The sequence below is a fragment of the Lithobates pipiens genome, unplaced genomic scaffold (genome assembly GCF_037356315.1).
Source record: "Lithobates pipiens isolate NorthernLeopardFrog02 unplaced genomic scaffold, aLitPip1_a1.2 Scaffold_13, whole genome shotgun sequence".
Taxonomy (NCBI): domain Eukaryota; kingdom Metazoa; phylum Chordata; class Amphibia; order Anura; family Ranidae; genus Lithobates; species Lithobates pipiens.
Window position 1 is genome coordinate 534107267 of NW_027507718.1, and position 16579 is coordinate 534123845.

Here is a 16579-nt window from a genome sequence, read left to right on the forward strand (position 1 = left end):
GCTTCATTCCATTACGTCAAGCAGGAGATAATATTAGACGTGCAACACTCCTCTCACATGCCGCTAAAAAAAGACGTATTCCCACTTGTTTTCTTTCTTTAGATATTATGAAAGCTTTTGACACAGTATCTTGGTCATCTATGAACTATACCCTTTCCAAATGGGGATTCGGCCCTCATTTTTTTTTTACGATGGATCTCTAATTTGTATCAAGATCCCAAAGCTTATATCAGATATGCAGGGTACAAATCGGAGGAGTTTAATATACTGAGGGGAACTCGTCAAGGATGTCCACTTTCGCCATTATTATTTGCTTTACTCATTGAACCTTTAGCACAAAGAATTAGGATGGAACCCACTATAACAGGTATTGAAATGAGTGGCTTTCATCATAAGCTCTGTTTATTCGCAGACGATATTCTCCTTTTTCTATCTTCTCCACATGTTTCGGCCCCCAAATCTTATGGTTGTACTACAAGAATTCTCATTTATTTCGGGCCTTAAGGTCAATAATCAAAAATCTTCAGCATTAAACCATTTCACTTGTCGAGAAAGATAAACAATCTTTACAAAATTCACTACCCTTTAACCAGTTCCCGACCAGCGCACGCCGATGTACGTCGACAGAATGGCACGGGCAGGCATATTGGCGTACAGGTACGTCCAATCTTCAATGCCGCCCTGCCATCGGGAGCGCTGGTCGGGACCCCCGTAAAGTCCGGTCGCGGGACCCGCGGACTCGATCGCTGTGGGCATCCCCGCGATCGTCTCACGGAGCGGCCGAATGGAGAAGTGCCGTTGTAAACAACATTTCTCCATTCTGCCTAGCAACTAGTGACGCTGATCTCTGCTCCATGTGATTGGAGCAGAGATCAGTGTTCACTAAATGAAAGCCCAACCCCCCCCCCACAGTTAGTAACTCATCCCTAGGAACACTTAACCCCTACACTGCCACCCACTGGTTAACCCCTTCACTGCCAGTGTCATTTACACAGGAATCACTGCATTTATATAGCACTGATTACTGTATAAATTACAATGGTCCCAAATATGTGTCAAAAATGTCCGATGGGTCCCCCACAATGTCGCAGTCACAATAAAAATCGCTGATTGCCGCCATTACTAGTAAAAAACAAAATAATAAAAAATTATTAATAAAAATGCTATAAAACTATCCCCTATTTTGTAAACGCTATAACTTTTGCACAAACCAATCAATAATCGCTTATTGCGATTTTCTTTACCAAAAATATGTAGAAGAATACGTATCGGCCTAAACTGAGGGAAAAAAATGTTTTTTTATATATTTTTGGGGGATATTTATTATAACAAAAAGTAAAAAATGATGCGTTTTTTTCAAAATTGTCGCTCTATTTTTGTTTATAGCGCAAAAAATAAAAACCACAGAGGTGATCAAATACCACCAAAAGAAAGCTCTATTTGTGGGAAAAAAAGGACGTCAATTTTGTTTGGGAGCCACGTCGCACGACCGCGCAATTGTCAGTTAAAGCGACGCAGTGCCGAATCGCAAAAAGTGGTCTGGTCTTTGACCAGCAAAAATGTCCGGTCTGTAAGTGGTTAAGTGGGTAGATCATAGCCTCCCATATCTGGGTGTGCAGTTTACTCCTAACCCCTCCGATTTATTTGCAGCCAATTACCCAGCTCTATTAAAAAATATTACAAGGTCGTTATCTAATTGGTCATCAATGCCGATATCATGGTTTGGGAAAATCAATATCATAAAAAATGTCTGTTCTTCCGAAATTTTTATATTTATTCAGAACTCTCCCGATTCATATTCCTGCATATTTTCTTAGGCTGATTCAACAAAAAAGTAACGAAATTTACTTGGGGGAAAATAAAACCCAGACTTCACAAAAAAAACACTTGTTCTCCCCACAGCTTTGGGTGGTTTGGGATTTCCAGACTTTAACATATATTATAAGGCAGCTCAATTATCTCAATGAACAAAATATCACTCTTCTACAGAGATTCCTTTGTGGGTCCTTATTGAAGCTGTAGACTGTGATCCTCTTCCTATAAACAATATATTATGGTTACAACCTGCGGATCGTAAGTCTAGAAATAAGCCCATTTCTAAGCACTCTCTATCTATATGGGATAGGTATAGAAATTCACATGGTCTGCAATCTCCACAAAATCCGCTATTATCTTTCCACAAGAATCCGACTTTTTACCCAGCCTGGAAATATCTAGGCTTGTGCAATTCGTTTCGTAACGAATCGAAATTCGGCCGCATTTTGCATCTTTCGGACATTTGGATGCATCCGAATGTCCGAATAAAAAAATAATGAATAACAACGAATACGAAAGAAATATAACGAATGAATTCAAATGAATTCGAATGAATTCGGTAATTCTTTAAAGATCTAATGAAACAAAAGGTCAGCTCAAACTAAATCTTATAGTCCAATAGATATAGGCAATATGTCAAGCACTTTTCTGCAGCAGAGAATGACATTTTGCGACCCGAATTGGGGCCATATATCTCGGGGTCACTTATAGCTAGAAACCCCAAATTTGGTATGCAAACACAATAGTACTAGCACTACCACATATCCAAATTTGGAGTTTCTAGCACCAAGTGACCCCGAGATACATGGCCCTAAATTTGGGTCACAAAATATTTTCGAATGCGGTTGAAATCATTTCGAATTTGGTTGAAATATTTTCGAATTTGGCCGATTTTTCGAATTCGGTAGAAAACTAAACGAAATCCGAAAACGAATTTAAGGAAGTTAACGAATATAACTAAACTAAATTAATGAATTAACAAATTAAAACGAAACGAAACTAAACAATTTTTTTTCCTTTTGCTCATGTCTAGAAATATCCCAAAACCTTTAAAGCTTGGTCTAAGGCTGGTATCACTTGTCTATATAATTTAACTTCAACTACATCAATAAAATATTTTGCAGATCTATGTGAATTATATAAGCTTCCACAATCAGAAATATTCAGATATCTCCAAATCAAAGATTTTTATACTCCTCTTCTCAATTTAAATGTAAACTTACATAATATTTCTCAATTTGAAAGATTTTGTCTCAAGGAACCACATGCTAAAGGTCGTATTACATCATTGTATACACAATTGATATCTAATTCTAATACTGTTATACCTAAATATGTGGCCAAATGGGAAAAAAAGATTTGGATTGTACGATCGATTCTAGGTCTTGGTCCAACATATGGTCTTTCACAAAACCTTCCTCTATAAATATATTGGCATCTGAATCATCATATAAAGTTCTCACACGCTGGTATTTGGTTCCTGCGAGAATCGCCAAATTCTCAACAGACAACACTGGCCTCTGCTTTCGTGGCTGTCCAGAAAAAGGGTACCTATATACATACCTGCTGGCATTGCCCAATTGTACAATCATTTTGGAAAAAGATCTTTCTGATAATTACAAAACTTTTTGATCGTCCAATTTTTCCAGACCCAATTATAGCTCTCCTTAATTTAAAACCAGCCTTTCTGAATCAGAAACAATTCAAATTAGTTTCATAGTTAGTAAGGTTGAATAAAGACACCAGTCCATCCAGTTCAACCTGAGTAAGTGTCTACAATTGCCCCTATCCCTGTACATCGCACACAGTCATCGGTCCCTACCTTCAAGGAGCCCACAATCCAAGGTCCCCATTCATATACTAGGGCCAATTTTGGACAGAAGCCAATTAACCTCCCTGCATGTCTTTGGATTGTGGGAGGAAGCCGGGGTACCTGGAGGAAACCCACGCAGGCACAGGGAGAACATGCAAACTCCAGGCAGGTGGTGTCCTGGTTGCGGATTTGAACCAGTGACCCTTGTTACTGCTAGGTGAGAGTGCTAACCACTACACCACTGTGCTGCCCTAAAGAACTCCTCTTGGACTCGTCCGGGATTTGAACCCGGGACCTCTCGCACCCAAAGCAAGAATCATACCCCTAGACAAACGAGCCGAAAGCTGCCTGCCTATGTTGGCTGGTTTCCCAGGCTAGGCTGAGCAGTAGACAAGGGCACTGCAAGACCAACAAGCCAAGAATGTCACACTCGTTGGAGAGCACAGTGGCCTGGATTAATCCACCATGTAAACAAAGCCTCAAGTTAGAATGCCAAGTCTAATGCTAAACAATGGGCTCATCCGGGATTTGAACCCGGGACCTCTCGCACCCTAAGGGAGAATCATACCCCTAGACCAACGAGCCTTGGTTGCACATACTCGTTTTTTTTTTTTTGTTTTTTTTTTAAGTCCAGCAAGTGCCTCTTGATAGCCAAAGCCAAGTGCCTCCTACAACAGCATCTGCAAATTTTGCTAAAAAAAATCTTTTTTATGGTCAAGGGGACTGGGAGACTTGCAGATGAGGTAAAATCATCTCTGTTGGTTGCACAGAGGGGGAAAAAGAACTCCTCATGGGCTCGTCCGGGATTTGAACCCGGGACCTCTCGCACCCAAAGCGAGAATCATACCCCTAGACCAACGAGCCTTGAATGCCAACAAGCCTTGAATAATTCCTTGTTCTTACACTCCTGATAGCCGCAAAGCAGACTATAGCCAATGCGTGGAAAACAGACATGGTGAATATTGCAGAAACCAAACGTAGAATGAATCAATCTTTCATCCATGCTAAAAATGGACGCTATAGATAAAAACCAGATGACAAAATTTGATATCATATGGAAAACTTGGATTAAATATTATATGTCAGATAATATTGATAACCGAGTTTTATTGTTATGGTGATTAAGATTTTTTTATAGAATTACAACATTAGATGATATATAAAACCTCCTCCGGAGAATCATTCCCTCCCCTTCCCCTCCTATATACCTTTTATGTTCTTCCCTTACTATATAATACTTACTATAAACATACTTTAAAAGTTATTGTCAAAACTTTAAAATCATATATTTTCTTTTAGACATATTTATATTTTCTTGGGATTAAAATGTTTAAAACTCAGCTATAAGAATGTTTTCAAATTCTAAAATATATAAGGCCATTTATTGTCATTCCCACGAGAATATCTTGAAATTCTTCTTTGCTTTGTATCATTCGTACTTCAATATGTCTACTTTTTATTTCTGGTATCACATAATTTGTCTTATATTCTGTACATGTGATTTATTTTAACATAAAATAAAAACTTTTGAACGAGAAAATTGCTGATCACAGACGCTCTCCATCCAATCTGACAGAGCTTGAGATATTCTACAAAGAAGAAGAATGGGGCAGAAATGTCCTCTCTAGATGTGCAAAGCTGGTAGAGACACCCCCAAAAAGACTTGTAGAGAAAGGGGGTTCTACAAAAAATTTGACTCAGGGGGGCGCCATACAAATGCCCCTCCCCCACACTTTTTACATATTTATTTGTAAGCAAATTTTGAAAGCCATTTATCATTTTCCTTCCACTTCACAATTATGTGTCACTTTGTGTTGGTCCATCACATAAAATCCCAATAAAATACATTGACATTTTTGGTTTGTAACATGAGAAAATGTGGAAAATTTCGAGAGAGTATGAATACTTTTTCAAGGCACTGTATACAGAGATATGCTGTGAATTTTAATTTGGCCCAATGTCCAACCCCTTAGCCCTTGTACACACGGTCGGAGACTCCGACAACCAAATCCGTCTGAGGAATTCCGACAGATTAATTCCGGAAGAGGTCCGGAAGTGATGTTGCATACACACGGTCGGACATAGTTGTCAGAAAATCCGATTGTACATAACGTGATGACGTTATTTCGTTACAACAGGACTACGTTCAGGCTAGTAGCCAATAGCTTTGGTCTAGGAATTTGATCTGAGCATGCGTGGCACTTTGTCCGTCGGAGTAGGCTACACATGATCGGAATATGTCCGATTGGAGCATTTTGCCGGAAAATTTTACCGGCAAGTTGGAAAAGTTGGAATATCCGACGGACCAACTTTTCCAACTTGCCGGTAAAATTTTCCGACAAAATGCTCCAATCGGACATACTCAGATCATGTGTAGCCTACTCCAACGGACAAAGTGCCACGCATGCTCAGATCAAATTCCTAGACCAAAGCTATTGGCTACTAGCCTGAACGTAGTCCCATCGTAACGAAATAACGTCATCACATTATGTACAATCGGATTTTCCGACAACTATGTCCGACCGTGTGTATGCAACATCACTTCCGGACCTCTTCCGGAATTAATCCGTCGGAATTACTCCGACGGATTTGGTTGTCGGAAACTCCGACCGTGTGTACAAGGGCTTAGAGCTGAATCATATACCCAGAGATCTCCTGTGCCTTTAAGGGAGCACAGAAGAGATCACCAACTGTCCTCCTGTTTGGTGTAATATGAAAGATGCTGCAAAATATTTCTCGTACAAAGACTTCAGCTCATCTTTTGAAATTTTCAGATAATGAAACTACGGTGACCTCAACCAAACAAACCAAGGTCTACATACTGCACAAATCGTTTTTACATGAATTTAAAGAATATATGAACAGTTGGTTGGTGACGAAGTTTGTGCCCTCCATCTATACCGTGGTTCTCCTCGTGGCTCTTCCTCTCAATATAATGACGATCATCGTGTTCCTGGTGAAGGTGAAGGTGAAGAAGCCGGGAGTGGTGTACCTGCTGAACCTAGCCACTGCTGATGTTCTCTTTGTCAGTATTCTTCCTTTCCACATCGTGTACAGATTCTCAGGAAATAACTGGATGGTGGGGGAAGGGATGTGCCGATTAGTCACGGCCATGTATTTAAGTAACATGTGTGGATCCATCCTGCTGATGACGAGTATCAGTGTGGACCGGTTCCTGGCTCTGGTCTACCCGGTCCAGTCCCTTCCCTGGCGCACAGTGAGAAGATCCTGGCTGGTGTGTTGCGGCATCTGGGTGATATCGATGGTCAGCACCGTGCCGATTCTCATAAGACAACTAACCCAACCATTTCCCGACCTGAAGATCACAACTTGTTATGATGTTCTGGATGCCAAATTGTTTGAAAGGTTTTACATTTACTACATTTTCCCCATTTATATGGCACTTTTCTATTTCTTACCTTTAATTATTACAACCTTCTGTTACATTGGAATCATCCGCAGTCTCAGAACACCGACCATGAAGGGCGCCCAGAAGAGATCCCGAGCCGTCCTCCTGTCTGTGGTTGTGTTGTGTGTGTTTGTCCTCTGCTTTGGCCCAGCCAATGTTATTTGGTTCATGCATTTCCTGCAGGTCTATAACCAAGCCAGTAACTTCCTGTACGTCGTCTACGTCATCAGTGTCAGTGTGAGCAGTGTCAGTTGTTGTCTGGATCCTCTGATCTATTACTATGCGTCCTCGGAGTGGCAGAGACACGTCTACAGCCTGCTGGGATGTAAGAGAGGACAGACTCCACCAGTAGGCCATCAGCGGGTCCTCCTCCACAAAGACCAGATACAGAAAACTCCCAACAATTCTACTGAAACTTCCCAGATTATATAACTGGAGGAGGCCAAACATTTCCAGAAAGTGATCCCCTTTATAAAGAAATATAATTCATATCTGCTTTACTAATGGTTGTATGAGAGTGTTAAGCGCTTCCAGTATATGCTGATGTTGGGTTCCTTTATATAATAGGCTCACTTGCTAGAAATTACTTTGCAGAAAAATATTGTTAGAATGATGTTGGATCGTCATGTTAGAAGGTTGTTGGGACGTGTTGCTAGAAACACCTTGTCACCACCACCATACTACATTCCGAGAGACTCCTAGTAACCCCAATATTCTTAGTGTTCCTGTAGCCGGATCCACCTTGTTTCTACTGTGTGTTGGTAAGGTCTCCCAGTGTGATCTCTGTACCCCCAATGTCTCCTAGTGTGATCTCTGTACCCCCAATGTCTCCTAGTGTGATCTCTGTACCCCCAATGTCTCCTAGTGTGATCTCTGTACCCCCAATGTCTCCTAGTGTGATCTCTGTACCCCCAATGTCTCCCAGTGTGATCTCTTTGCCACAATGTCTCCCAGTGTGATCTCTGTACCCCCAATTTCTCCCAGTGTGATCTCTGTACCCCCAATGTCTCCCAGTGTGATCTCTGTACCCCCAATGTCTCCCACTGTGATCTTTGTACCCCAATGTCTCCCAGTGTGATCTTTGTACTTCAATGTCTTCCAGTGTGATCTCTGTACCCCAATGTCTCCCAGTGTGATCTTTGTACTCCAATGTCTTCCAGTGTGATCTCTGTACCCCAATGTCTCCCAGTGTGATCGCTGTACCCCCAGTGTTCTTAATGTCTCCCAGTGAGATTTCTGTACCCCAGTGTTCCCAATGTCTCCCAGTGTGGTCTCTAAACCCCCAGTGTTCCCAATGTCTCCCAATGTGATCTCTGTATCCCCATTGTCCCCAGTGTCTTCCAGTTGAAGTAGGCCCAACTGGGAAACATTCATGGTGCCAACGGCGTGTAGCAGAGAAGGTTTCAGATGAACTGACAGCATCTGTCTGGAGGGGCAGAATGGGACCTGGCCATTGAAAGGTGTCCGAGGAGAGTGCAGAGCCCTCCCTACTCATCCTCTCCCTGCTATTACTACTGTCTCTAACAGATGATTGACCTGAACTTACACTACCCACATGCGAATGTGTGCCAAACCATGGAGCCAGGATCTTAAATAGATTCTGCCATAGATCACAGGTGTCAAACACAAGGCCAGTGGGACGAATCCGGCCCTACAGGCCATTTCATTTTGCCCTCACACCTCTCCTGCGGCTACAGGAGAGCTTCAGCCCTCCTCTGGTCCTCCTCCATACCCCTACTTTCTCTTTCAAGTGATGCATCCAGCTTCTTCCCGGCAGCAACATAAGGTAAGGGGGTGCACTGTGATGTTAGGCAGAGTAGGGGACTCAACTTCTGATGGTGGGGTGGCTCTTGACATCTAATGTAAGGGGAGGGGATGCACTGGACATCTAATCTTACAGATACAACCGGCCCTTTTGAGGACAATCATAATGCTGATGCGGCCCACAATTAAATTAAGTTTGACATCCCTGCCGTAGATGGTTGGCAGCATCACATGGGCAGCAATCTTGTGCCAAGATTGCTTTCCCAGTGACTCAAAACCATAGAGGAACTATGCTCGTCTCAGCTTCCTCTTCCTTTGCATTGCTGCTGCATTTCAGTGTCACCTACAGTGAAGAAAACAGATGGCACCTGCCCACACACCCCCCTCATTGACAGATGCTGTCCTTGGAATCATAACATAATAAAGAACAACATGAGCAACACATTGAACATGGTAAAGCCACAACAGGAAGAAATTCAAGCAACCTAATCAGAGTATCTTGAAGGAAGTTTTCTGTGTTTGGACCGCAAAGGGTGACAAGCAACGGTGTATTCCAAGGAGTCAGGTTGCGGGTAATCATCTTCTGGTTGAGTCTCTGTGCCGCAGGATGGTAAGGGCTATCTGGGACCCCCAACAGGGACTGGAAAATTGGGCCTTAGACACTGCTTGCTGGTGCCACAACACTGCAACCTCTCCCAGATACTCTAGTTGGAGTGCAGGAATGAGTCCTGCTGCTAAGCATTGCATCAAAAATTTTAATTACACGCCCCTGTTTAACAGGGGCTGAAGAATTGGGCCTTAGGTACTGATGCTGGTGCCACGACACTGCAATCTCTACCATATACTCTATTTGGAGTGCAGGAATGAGCCCTGCTGCAGAACATTGCATCAAAAATTGTAATTACACGCCCCTGTTAAACAGGAGCTGAAAAATTGGGCCTTAGGCACTGCAACCTCTCCCATATACTCTATTTGGGGCTGAAAAATCAAAAATGTTCTTTCAAGATATCAGCGGGATCATTGAGGAGGAAGAGGATAGTCAGTCAACATAACAGGACAGTCACTCAGCATCAGCATAGGCAGTCTTGAAGGGATGTGACTGGTGGTGATCCAAGACTGATTCATCTTTATGAAGGTCAGACGATCAACTGAGTCGGTGGACACATGCAACCTGTGATCGGTTACAAAGCCTCCAGCAACACTGAAGGTGCTTTCTGAAAGAACGCTGGATGCAGGATAGGCCAGTAGCTCAATTGCATACTGTGCAAGCTCTGGCCAGTGATCCATCCTCAAGACCCAGTAAACCAGAGGATTTTCGGTGGGAAAGGTGTCCAAGTCTGACCTTAACCCTAGGTATTCCTGCACTATGTAAATCAGACATTGGCGATGGTTGCTGGAACCGATCATACCTTGGGGCTGCGGACTAAAAAATTGTCTGAATGCATCGGTCAGGCGGCCACCTTCTCCGCTGCTCCTTCTGTGACTGACCGAAGCCTCAGCAACACGTTGTCCAGGACCAGGAGTCTGTAACCTCACAGTCTCTGGGAACGCATTGCACAGACCTTTCTGCAAGGCCTCCCGGAGATGTCTCATCCTCTGCTCCCTCTGCGATGGCAAGATAAGGTCCGCAACCTTAGCCTTATACCGTGGATCAAGGAGAGTGGCCAGCCAGTAATGGTCCTTCTCCTTGACCCGAAGAATACGAGGGTCCTTCCGCAGGTTTTCTGGGTCACTAAGGACAACATGATCCGCAGCCACCTCCTCCCAGCCACGTAGAAGTCCACGGGTTTCATGGGACTGTAAATCATCCCTAAAAAACTGCTACTGCTGAGTGCCAGGCTTCACCTCCATGCTGACACAATCCTCCTCCTCCTCCTCTTCCTGTGTGATGGGTGGGACAGCAGGAACATTGTCTGGATAAAGGGGGCCTTGAGAGGCAAGGAAGTCCTCCTCTTCCTGCCTCTGTTCTGCCTCAAGTGCCCTGTCCATTATTCCACGCAGTGTGTGCTCCAACAGGTGGACAAGAGGTACAGTGTCAATGATGTATGCACTGTCACTGCTCACCATCCTTGTGGCCTCCTCAAACAGTGACAGGACAGTGCATGCATCCCTGATCATGCCACACTGGCGTGGTGAGAAAAAACCGAGCTTCCCTGACCCTGTCCTGGTGCTGTAGTCGCACAGGTACTCATTGATGGCCCTCTGCTGCATGTGCAGCCGCCTCAGCATGGCCAATGTTGAGTTCCACCTGGTGGGCATGTCACATATAAGGCGGTTCTTGGGCAGGTTCAACTCCTTTTGGAGCTCAGCCAGCCGAGCACTGGCATTAAATGATCGGCGGAAATGCACACAGACTTTCCTGGCTTGCCTCAGGACATCCTGTAAGCCCGGGTACCTGCCCAAGAACCGATGCACCACCAGGTTAAGGACGTGAGCCACACAGGGCACATGGGTCAGTTGTTCCTGTCGGAGGGCGGAGAGGAGGTTGGTGCCATTGTCGCAAACCACCATTCCTGGCTTAAGCTGGTGTGGCATCAAACACCTCTCGGCCTGCCCCTGCAGAGCTGACAAAATATCTGCCCCAGTGTGGCTCCTGTCCCCCAAACAAACCAGCGCAAGCACAGCATGGCATCTTTTTGCCTGCATACTTGTATAGCCCCTTGAATGCCTACGGAGCACCGCTGGTTCCCGAGGACAGAGCACTGGAAGAGGCCATGGAGGAAGAAGAAGAGGAGGGGGTGGAGGAGAGAGGTGTGTCACAACCAATAGTAGCATTTTGTAGGCGTGGTGGTGGAACAACCTCCAACACTACTGCACCTTGTTCAACTGACAGAAGAGTGACCCAATGGGCCGTGAAAGATAGGTAATGTCCCTGTCCGCTGGACCATGAGTCAGCCGTAATATGCACGGTCTAGTGGGGTTGGAGATTTCAGCTGATGAGGAGCAAGGAGAGGTCCGCTTTGTTCTTTGGTGTGGGTCTTTAAGGTACGCTTGCCAATGAGCTGCATGCCAGGTCAACATATGTCTGGTCAAGCATGTGGTGCCCAAGTGGCTGATGTTTTGGCCACGTGAGATACGCTTGAGACATATGTTGCAAATAGCAGAGGTGCGAAGGCGGAGCTCTGCGGTGTGATTCAGTTGGTGTGCTGCCCCTAAGCTGCCCCCCGGAGGGCATCCTGCCTCATTGGAGATGTGCCTCCTCACTCCTATCAGGCACCCACATGGAGTCAGTGACCTCATCATCCCCGCCCTCTTCATCACTGGAGCAAACCTGGCAGTATGCTGCAGCTGGTGGAATATCACTGCCAGATTGCTGTCCTTCTTGAGCATCCCCTCTCTCTGGGCTCACGCTACTGCCTTCCTCTAGCTGAGTATCATCATCAGAGCCTTCAAAACGCTGGACAGCCTCCTGGAGCATGTACCCAACACTGTGCTCAAACAGTTCGGGGGACTCCTCAGGAGGACGTGGTGGGTCTAGGGAAGGAGTGACTGATGATGACATTGGGAAGAGGATGTGTTGGCAGCTGCTTTGCTAGTACTCTGAGCCTGGGTGAGAGAGGATGAGGAGGATGAAGAGGGCTTGGTCATCCACTCTACCAAGTCTTCGGCATGATGAGGCTCAACACGTCCAGCTGCCGAAAATAAGGACAAGCGTGTCCCATGGCCACATGCTGATGACGGCACTGTTGTCTCTAGACACAGAGCCTGTTTGGCCTCTTTTATCAGCTCATGACTGTCTGCATCTCCTTGATGGCCTTCCAGACATAGTAATGGCCTGCAGGGAGATGGGAAAACTAGCAATTGGTTAGTGTATATTGTGCTGGAGGCACACAACGCCCACTAACTCCTGCAGATGCCTTTATTATAGAACACCAGCAATAAAGGGTAGATACACGTGTATAATGTGCTGTGCTGGAGGCACACAACACCCACTAACTCCTGCTGATGGCTGTATTAGAGAACACCAGAAATAAAGGGTAGATACAGGTGTATACTGTGCTGGAGGCACACAACACCCACCAAATCCTGCAGATGGCTATATTAGAGAACACCAGCAATTAAGGGTAGATACGGGTGTATACTGTGCTGTGCTGGAGGCACACAACACCCACTAACTCCTGCAGATGCCTTTATTATAGAACACCAGCAATAAAGGGTAGATACAGGTGTATACTGTGCTGTGCTGGAGGCACACAACACCCACTAACTCCTGCAGATGGCTGTATTAGAGAACAAAAGAAATAAAGGGTAGATACAGGTGTATACTGCACTGGAGGCATACAACATCCACTAACTCCTGCAGATGGCTGTATTAGAGAACAACAGAAATAAAGGGTAGATACAGGTGTATACTGTGCTGGAGGCACACAACACCCACTAACTCCTGCAGATGCCTGAGAAAAGAACACATTGTCCCTGCCTATCTAGCTCTTTCCCTGCACGCCGGAACACACTACACAAGGCCGCCATGCTGGCAGCCTTATATAGTGTGGGGCGTGTACTAAACCCCCTGAGCTATAATTGGGCACAGGCATCCTGCCTGTAGCCAATTATGGCTCTCCTCGCTGCCGGCGCTGTGATTGGCCAAGCATGCGGGGTCACAGTGAATGTTTGGCCAATCATGAGCCAACAATGCACTGCGATGACGCAGTGCATTGTGGGCCGTGAGCTCCACACAAATTTGCCGCAAACGGCCCACAGAGTTCTGGCTTTGCCGAACAGGCGAACAGCCGGTGTTTGAGTCGAACATGCGTTCGACTCGAACACCAAGCTCATCCCTATTTGCCACTCCAAAGATGGCTACAAGAGTCACATAGGTGGCCATCATCCAACCGGATCGCTATTCTAGTGACCCAGGAAACTTTAGAGGAACCATGTTTCTCTTGGCTTCCCCTCTCTCTCTGCATTGCCCCCTGCAGTGGAGAAAACAAACTGCACCTGTCTACAGGCTCTTAAAGTTGCCTTGTTGTCCCTTTGCATTACTACTCATTCCTAGCTGTCCTGTGTGTCTCTGTTCACCTGTTCCCAGTGCCTTGGTTTCCATGAACACCTGCCAGCTTGGTCTTTATTCCCTAATGTCCTGTGATCCCCGAGCCTCAGCGCAGTAAGAGATTCTTATCTTCTTATCAGCCCAGGGTTCCTAGTAGCTGCCTGCTGTGGGGAGTCAGAAAGCCAAAACCCAGGAATCATCTACAGGCCAAACTTCTCCACCGTAAGGAGCTCCAGAGGTGGTTCCTTAGACTCGGCACCTCAGCCCTTCCTGGGGCCCTCGTCTTTGCTGTTCATGTGGGCAGACTGGCTTCTCCCTTCTGAGTTCCAATAGGTATCTGTCTTGTCCTAGATTCCTTGTGTACCTCATCTGTATCCTGTGTACCTGCATTCCCTGGGACCCCTGTGCACCTCAGTGTTCCTCATATGCATTGTTACCTCTGTGTTGCTATAATCTCCCTGTGAGTCCTGCACTAGTCCTGCACTACAGTGCTGTAAGTGTCTTCTGTGTTCTGCCTGCCTGTAAGACCAGCACCCCAGTGCTACACTATACTCTTTCCATCCCAGTGAGTCCTGTATTCCATGTTTTCCAAAACCCTTGTCTCTGTGCTTTCTTGTACCAGGTCATCTGTAGCCTGTATGGGTGAGCTCTCTGACCACAGGCTGCATGGAGGGTTGAGGAACCCAACTGTGATGGACCCCCGTCCTCAACAGGACTATGTCCATTGTAACAGTGCATGACATTCATGGGCATCCACAGGTAGGGGCAAGGGGGGGCTAGTGCCCCCCCCCCCAGAGCAAGGTGTCCGCACATGGACACTCAGGAGCCAGGTTGATCCTGGGTGGGTGCAGAGCAAAAACACAAGTGCTAGGTCACCTAGATAGGAAAATGTTGTTTGCCCTCCACATATACCACTGCACACATCACAATGAGGGCAATAATTTTAATTCTAAAATTATGACCTACCGGGGCGAGATAGAGAGATTTAGATCCAGCTGGCGCGGCACCGGCACCACCCACTCAAGCCCCTCCCCTCCATGATGTTGACAAATAGGGGCGGAGCATGGGTGGCCTTAAAATGATGCCCCCCCTCCCGAAAAAACTTCTGCGGAGGCCCATGATGACAGTCCTTAGAATGTGTTGTTACAATGTCCTTGGACCATGTTGGTGGGCAGTCTGTAGAGAGACGGTTTATCTCCTAATATTGTACAGAGAGGCATTTCACAGTCTGGGTCTTCCAAAATAACAGAAATGAATGTCTCTTGTCATTGTTATATGTGTTGCTGTGAGGACCATCCCACCGTGTCCCAAACCTCCATTTCATCTCTTATATTAACCAGTTCAGCTCTTTGGATGGACTACATTTGGTACTTCCAAAGAGAGAACCTTTAATCACGAGCTGATGGCAGCCGTAGCGGGTTTTGTTTAGCCGGTTCCTGGCTTGAAAGTGATGAGGTGGCTCCATATCTGCCAATCACCTTCACAGATCTGGCAGAACGGTGCCCCCACCCCCCGTCCTCCTCCCGTGCTTCCCAGGCTCTCCCGCTCTTACCGGAGTCCGAGAACACAACTGTCAGCTAGGGGAGGGAGAGCGCTGCGAGGCCGAGGCCAATCCATGCCTCCATCTCACAGGCAATGAAACCGGAAGTCATGTCACTTCCAGGATCAGATGCACCATTTCCTGGCCAGCACAGCAAGGAGACTCATCCAACCAAGCCGAAATGTGATTGGTCAGATGGTGTGAAGGGCAGGAGAGACATTGGGGTCTATTACACCCCCTAAATGCAGGGCTGCTGTTAGAAATCACAGGGCCCCATACAGCCTACTTGACTGGACCCCCACAACACAGTGTACTATGCTTCAGTGATAAATGGACGCAGGAGTAATTGGTATCGATTGCTCACTGTATTTATTTATAAAAGGAAGGGGTCAGTAAATTACATATTTACTGACCCCTTCCCCTCATTCTCCATCCGTGAAACATCCCCACATGTGCCAATAGCAGCTACTGGTGGGGAAAGAAAGGAGGGAAGCCAGCAGTGCTGTGGGGGGAAGGGGCACACGGGGGAGGGTGGGGGGGGTCTTGACAGCACATGGAAAAATACATGTGCTTGGACCAATCCCCCTGCAGTGCAGCCAGAGGCAGAAAGAAGAGGAGAAGCTAGCAGCGCTGCAGGGGGAGGCAGAAGAGGATTGTTGTCTGCAATAAGACAGTACAGCCAGACCTCCTGCTCAGCAAGTGCCTGGGCCCCCCTTTTGAGCTGAGGGGGTCTGGGCCCAGTACTGGAGGGCTGGTTCTACTGCCTTATCAGCAGCCCTGCCTAAATGTCTCCATAGAGAGTCCCTGTCACCTGCCCAATGCCATCACATAGGCTTTATTACCCGCCGGTGGTAGTAATCAAGTAAAAAGAAATACAAAAATAAAGCAAAAAAGTTAAAAAAAAGATTATAATAAAAAATCAAAAAAAAAAATATATATATATATATATATATATATATATATATATATGTGTGTATATATATATATATATATATATATATATATATATTTTTTTTTTTTTTTAATTGCTGTAACTTTTTGCCCCTCACACCTGCAAACACAAGCCGGGGATTTGGCACGCGTTTGTAAACCTCGTTCGCACCATACATGTGACACGTCACCACAAACGTCAGAGTGAGAAGAACAATTCTAGCACCAGAGCTCCTAGGTAAGGCTTTTAAAGCGCCCCCTATGGTGATTTTTTGGGCACCATCGTTTTTGCCGATATGGCGGGCGCAATTTTAAGAC

At 45.7% G+C, this 16579-nt stretch overlaps 3 non-coding genes and 1 pseudogene across 3 annotated transcripts; 1 reads left to right on the forward strand and 3 right to left on the reverse strand.

Moving 5' to 3' along the window:
* Positions 1 to 3895: 3895 nt before the first annotated feature.
* TRNAP-UGG (transfer RNA proline (anticodon UGG)) lies at positions 3896 to 3967 on the reverse strand. Its single transcript has one exon. It is a non-coding gene; the product is annotated as a tRNA-Pro (tRNA).
* Positions 3968 to 4141: 174 nt separating this feature from the next.
* Positions 4142 to 4213, reverse strand: TRNAP-AGG (transfer RNA proline (anticodon AGG)). Its single transcript has one exon. It is a non-coding gene; the product is annotated as a tRNA-Pro (tRNA).
* A 207-nt stretch (positions 4214 to 4420) lies between these two features.
* TRNAP-UGG (transfer RNA proline (anticodon UGG)) lies at positions 4421 to 4492 on the reverse strand. Its single transcript has one exon. It is a non-coding gene; the product is annotated as a tRNA-Pro (tRNA).
* A 1939-nt stretch (positions 4493 to 6431) lies between these two features.
* Positions 6432 to 16229, forward strand: LOC143975713 (proteinase-activated receptor 1 pseudogene; annotated as a pseudogene).
* Positions 16230 to 16579: the final 350 nt, after the last annotated feature.